The 6,262-nt window shown below is 34.8% G+C and overlaps 1 non-coding gene across 1 annotated transcript; it reads left to right on the top strand.

Annotated features, from left to right (window-relative positions):
* The first annotated feature begins 1,680 nt into the window (after positions 1 to 1,680).
* On the top strand, positions 1,681 to 1,787 carry LOC136201617 (small nucleolar RNA R71). Its single transcript, XR_010673964.1, has one exon. It is a non-coding gene; the product is annotated as a small nucleolar RNA R71 (small nucleolar RNA).
* Positions 1,788 to 6,262: the final 4,475 nt, after the last annotated feature.

Raw genomic sequence — 6,262 nt, 5'->3', positions numbered from 1 at the left:
TTATCTTCTAATTCCTCACCCATTATAGGTTCAATTATTTCTTCACTTTGAATAACGTCATTGACACATTCCTCGACTAAATCAAGTTTCATACAAGCGAATTCCTCCATAGGGTATTTCATCGCTTTGTTCATATTAAACTCGATCTTATCTTCTACTATCCTTAAAACTACCTTCCCTTCCGACACATCTACTAGAGCATGTCCCGTGTTCATAAACGGTCTACCAAAAATTAAAGGGCAATTTACATCATATGCAAAGTCTAATATAACAAAATCGGTAGGAAAAATAAATTTATCGACTTTGACTAAAACATCTTCAATTATACCATATGGTCTCTTAGTGGTTTGATCCGCTAATTGCAAAACCATATTGGTACGTTTGATATCTTCTTCTAAACCTAATTTGTTAAAAATAGACAACGGCATTAAGTTTATACTTGCTCCTAAATCACAAAGACAACTTGGGAATTCAATATCTCCCAACTTACACGGAATAGTAAAACACCCGGGATCTTTGAGTTTAGTGGGCAAATTACTTGACACGATTGAACTACAGTCTTCAGTTAACGAAATGGATGAAATTCCTTCCCAACTGATTTTCTTTGAAATTAAATCTTTTAAAAACTTTCCATAGTTAGGAATTTGTGTGATTGCATCCATAAACGTTAAATTGATGTGCAAATTTTTAAGTTTATCCAAAAACGTTAGAAGTTGTTTGTCATAGTCCTTATTTCGGACTTTGTGCGGAAAAGGTGGTTTGGGTACAAAAGTTTTGGTACTTGTGTCAAATGGTGAACTATTTGTGTTTAAGATATCTTCTTTGGACTTTGGTAAATCAGTTCTTGGTAATGTTGCATCTTTGGGCATTTCCGGCCCTTGATAATTTTTCCCTGAACCAAGAGTTATAGCCTTCACATGCTCTTTCGGATTTTCTTCCGTATGGCTGGGAAGACTTCCCTCTTTTCGGGATGGAATTGATTTAGCAAGTTGACCAATTTGAACCTCCAAATTATGGATGCTAGATGAGTGGTTTTTAATAAGCTGATCGAATTTATTTTTGATCCGTTTAAAACCATCATCGTGATTACTTATTTTTCCACTGATAGCATCTATAAACTTGTCGATTTTAGAAGATAAAGTGCTAATCGTATCTCTTGACTGATTTTGATAATTAGTGGTACGATTTTGATTAGCACTTGCATTATTGTTATTGTTATCTTTCCAGTTAAAGTTAGGATGATTCCTCCATCCAGAATTATAAGTATTAGAATAAGGATTATTAGTCTGGTTTTGCCCTTGGACAAAATTTACCTGTTCGACCTCACTCATGTTTTCGTAATCCACATCCGTTTGGATTGAATTACCATTAGAATCACACGGTGCCATAAACCTGTCAATTTTGTGCGATAAAGCAGAAAATTGGGCTTGTAACATCGCGACTGGATCAAGTTCAACTATACCTTTAACTGATGGTGTGGTTGAGGATGATGGTTTTGCAACCGGTATATGTCCACGTTCCGCGGGCCACATACTGCTGTTGATTGCCATTTCCTCCAAAAGTTCTCTCGCTTGGGCTGATGTTTTCTTCATAAATAGCCCTCCCGACATAGCATCTAATGAACCCCTAGTTGTAGGATTTAGTCCATTGTAAAATGTTTGCATTAAAAGTTCAGCGGGTAATTGATGGTGTGGGCATAAACGTTGAAGTTCTTTAAAACGTTCCTAAGTTTCATAAAGAGTCTCATTATCATTTTGAGAAAAAGATGTTAACTCTTTTATGACTCTTGCGGTTTTTGCTAAAGGAAAATATTTTGATAAAAATGCTTGGGCTAATTGTTCCCAAGTGGCAAAAGTTGCGGCTGGCATAGAAGTTAACCATTCTTTGGCTCTATCCTTCAAAGTGAAAGGAAAGAGACGAAGTTTGATTGTTTCTGCAGTCACATCTGGGATTTTAAAAGTGTCACAAATTTCAAGGAAATTTGTTAAATGGGTGTTAGGATTTTCGTTAGGTAACCCGTAAAATGTTACATTATTTTACAACATATTAAGCAAAGCTGGCTTAATTTCAAATTGGTTTGCGGTGATTCTGGGTCTAACGATACTATTGGTCACACCGGCCACACCTGGCCTAGCGTAATCCATAAGTGTTGGTGGATCTGCCATTTTTTCTGGCTCGGTATATGTTTTTACTGGAGTCTTATTTTTGTTTTTCTTGTTCTTCCTAATGGTTTTCTCAATTTCTGGGTCTATAGGGTCTAGTACAATGCCTGAACTTCGAGAACTGCGCATGAACCTGAAACCTTGCACGAACCGAAACTACCTACAAAACAGAATTTGAAAAATAAATAAATTAGTAAATTAAAATTAATAAATTGCAAAAGTTAAAAGAAGTATGTTTAAACCTAGATTCGAAATAAAACGCGAAAAATCTAAAATTTTGTCAAAAATTTTGGCGTTCCCCGGCAACGGTGCCAAAAACTTGTTGAGCGATTTCCGCAAGTGCACGGTATACGCTTATAGTAATAAAATATATCGAACCCACAGGGAACGCTTTTTAACTAAAAACTTATTTAATTCAGTTTTATTCACGTCTTTAGGTTTAACAAAAGAAAATCGTTTAATTGATTGTATTGGTTCGGATAAATTAGGATTAGATAAGAATATTATATTGAATTTAGAGAACAATTCCGTCTTGAGATTTTGATTACAAGACAGATACTTCCGTAATTGGAATAAATAGAAGGTATAAAACTTATTTTCATAAAGCAAAGAAAACAACTATAACTTTGGTAAGATTATGGACATGTAATAATATAGGAATTTATTCAATTAAATGGCTTTGAACCGTAGAAATCTCTCTGGTTCGGAGCAGATTTCTACCTTAATCAAATTAGTATTTTATATCCAATAAGCCGCGCTAGCGATCATATCATCCGTAAAAACCAATTCTTTCAAGTGTTCAACAAAGTTCTTATATGAATAAGATGGTATAAAACGTTTTAATAAAAACACCAATTTATCACTTTGAAAATCATTTTGTCAGAACAATATCAAAATAACAACAGGAAGAATGTATTGAATAAAATAAATATATCATTAATGAAATGTGAATCTTCACAAGTTAACAGAGAAGTAGAAACATGGATAGCATTGTAACGAAAACTTTGAGATCCGGGTTGTCAATCTTTCCCTCAAACTCCGTAGGCTTGTCAGACCTCTTTGCGCTTCAGCCGTTAGTTCTTCTCGCTGAATCTTCGGAATAGGGACCGGTTAGTCTGCTACCAGAATGAAAACTTGTCTCTGATCAACCTTTGAAACTAAACTAATACTACTGTGTTTATAACTAATCTAATAACAACTTGTGTACAGCAAGTTCGTTTACACAGAAATGAAATCTAACTTTCTAACTCATTTCTGAGTCAGAGTTTCTTCAACATAACAACTCTCATAACCCTTAATCCATCTAATCCAACATTGATTTCTTGAAATGGATCACTTATTTATAGTTGGTGAAGGGTTGTAATTGAAGGGTCGTGTCCGTTGGTGAAGGGTCACTTTTATCCAAACGAACAGACACGTTTCTTGGAATTAAACATGTGAAAACTGTGCAGAATTCTTGGCTGTCTCATATGAGATTCTGAAAATCTCAGTCGCGACAGGGGGTGAAGGGGCGAGTTGAAGATTCTGTTTTTTTCGTGACCGGCTTTCGTATGTCGCGACTGAGATTCTGAAAATCTCAGTCGCGACAGGGGCTTTTCTCCCCGTCTTTCGACTGCTTCTTGTCCTCCTTGAGCGTTCTTCTGATTGATACGTATTCTTGGCACGTTTTTTAGGTTTTTCCTTCATTTTAGCTCCGTTTTAGATCCGTTTTAGCTCCTATTTGGATTTAACCAAATAATTAAGTACCTTGCATCAAAGAAGTAAATAAAGACGTAAAAGTATTCTAAATGAATATATTTAGCACGATTTCAATGTAAATTTAACGTATTTATATATGATATTTTAGGTATATTTTGGGCTTAACAATAACCGAGTACTCAGCTTCTCCTTTCTATTCTTCTAGAAATGATAAGTGTTTGTTTGTCCTAAACAACAATTGCTAAGACACTTTAGATGATTCAGATCACTCTAGACTTTTACACAGAATTGGAATTGGTGTAAGATTTGCTTTGCTTTTCTCATAGAACTTCGAGTAACAATTTGGTCAGCGTTTCGACTTAATTGAAGATCTGCATGGAATGAATCATTTGAGAGGCCTTTTTATAGTGACACTTGATGCACCGGTGATTTCGAATTTCGAATAACCGTTGGAGGGAAACGGCTTCCTGTTGCTTTCACTCAGTACGTGCTCATCGTCTCGGCCAATAACATTCTTGTATCTTCTGTCTTCGGCAGTGCTCAGCAGCTTTTCGTCAGACAAAACAGAATGTTTCCACATTTATAGTAAAGTCTTCCAGACAACTTTCTGCGTCATCTGAGCTTTACCCAAAGTAGAAATACTTTGTCTCTAAGTTTGTTCAGGTCAACTGCTGACCTGACTTTCTTGTCGCTCAACTCAGCAGCTTCATCTTGAAGCTATTTAGACGAAGGCTTCTCGATCCTTCTCAAAGCTGGGCTTGCGTTTTAGTCAGTACGACTGCGTTTTGGTCTTCTTGGGCCGTGAGGCTTTGATCCGTTGTCTTGAGCTTGACTCTCTTTCATGGGCCTTGGGGCCATTTAACTTAATGTCTTATAAATCAAATAACTCAACATTGAACAAACACATTAGTGTGAATAAATCAAAGCATTTAAATTTTAATGTGTTAGAATATTTTTATCATTAATAATTTTGTCAAATCAAAATCATGTGGAAAGGTGTTTCAACAGGCGGCTGTTCAGGCAATTCGGTCTTCGGAGCAGGATTTCTCGTATCGGGCGGTGTTAATTGAAGATTGTAGGGTATTCTTAAAAGAATTAGTAGCTTGCTCTATTTCTTTTATAAAGCGTTCAGCGAACATGGTAGCTCATGCTCTTGCTAAAGCTGTCGGTTCTGAGTCTGTTTGTGGAGAATGGGATTGTCCACCTTCATTTCTTGTTGATTTGTTAAACGTTGATTCTTAATAAATAGTTTTAATTCAAAAAAAAGCTCTGTCTACTTTCTATATGAGTATGTTTCTACTACTCCAGTCACCGTGTGATGATCTTCATTGGTGGGATATAAAGGGAGATGGTCATCGGGGCATTCATTGGGCTGGTCGGAGCCGTCGATGTGTTACTCGTGGTAGTCGGGTCTCGACTACGGATACTTACATTCGTTTAATCTTTCTCTACTTGGTAAGTAAGGCTGAAATTTCATCAATAATCCTAATACTTTAATTAGTCTTTTTTTTAAAAGACTTCTAAAAAATGAAAAATTAATTATACATTAGAGAGCTGTTTAAAAAATATATATATATTAAGAAAATAAAGTAAAAATAAAGTGAGATTTTTCAAGTATGTATTGCTTGACTTTTTAATTCTAATAATAAAATTATAGTAGTTAATAATTCTTATATTTTTCTTCAAGCAAAAAAATGTATATTAGAATATTTTTTTAAAACCATATTATTATAGCTTTATTTTCTTTGCACTAAATTGGAGTTTATAAATTACTAATATAATATTGTTTTTAGATGAAATTTTGGTTTGTTTTTAAAAAATGAAATTTTGGCTCATCGTGTGAGTATTGAACGACTGCAATAACATATACTATTCAATATGTGTACTAAAATAAATAATTTCTATATTTGAAAATATTTAATTAAGAAATTAAATATGTTAGGGAGAGAATTAAAAGCATCTAGTATTTATGAATACACTAAAATTGCTATTCAGAATATTATAATTGTGGATTTAGCTCAGGATATTGGAAGGTATATTTGGATTTACCATCTTTGGTTGGGAGGACAAAATATGTTATTTTTAGTTTCTAAACGGTCGTTTACAAAGGAGATTTAATAGTTGGAGGGTCAAATTTCTTTCTAGCATCGAAAAGGATATTTTCCTAGAGTTCGTGGCTTAACCTATGTCTACTTTCTATGTAAGTGTGTTTCTACTACCCCAATCACTGTGTGATGATCTTCAGAAAATGGGGAACTCCTTCTAGTGGGGTACAAAGAGAGATGATCATCGGGGCATTCATTGATCTTATTGGAGCCGTCTATGTGTTACTCGTGGTAGTGGGGGTCTTGGCTATAAAGACTTACATTCATTTAATCTTTCTCTACTTGCTAAGTAAGGCT

This window comes from Euphorbia lathyris, chromosome 7, assembly GCF_963576675.1.
Source record: "Euphorbia lathyris chromosome 7, ddEupLath1.1, whole genome shotgun sequence".
Taxonomy (NCBI): domain Eukaryota; kingdom Viridiplantae; phylum Streptophyta; class Magnoliopsida; order Malpighiales; family Euphorbiaceae; genus Euphorbia; species Euphorbia lathyris.
This window is presented reverse-complemented; position numbering and strand designations above follow the sequence as displayed.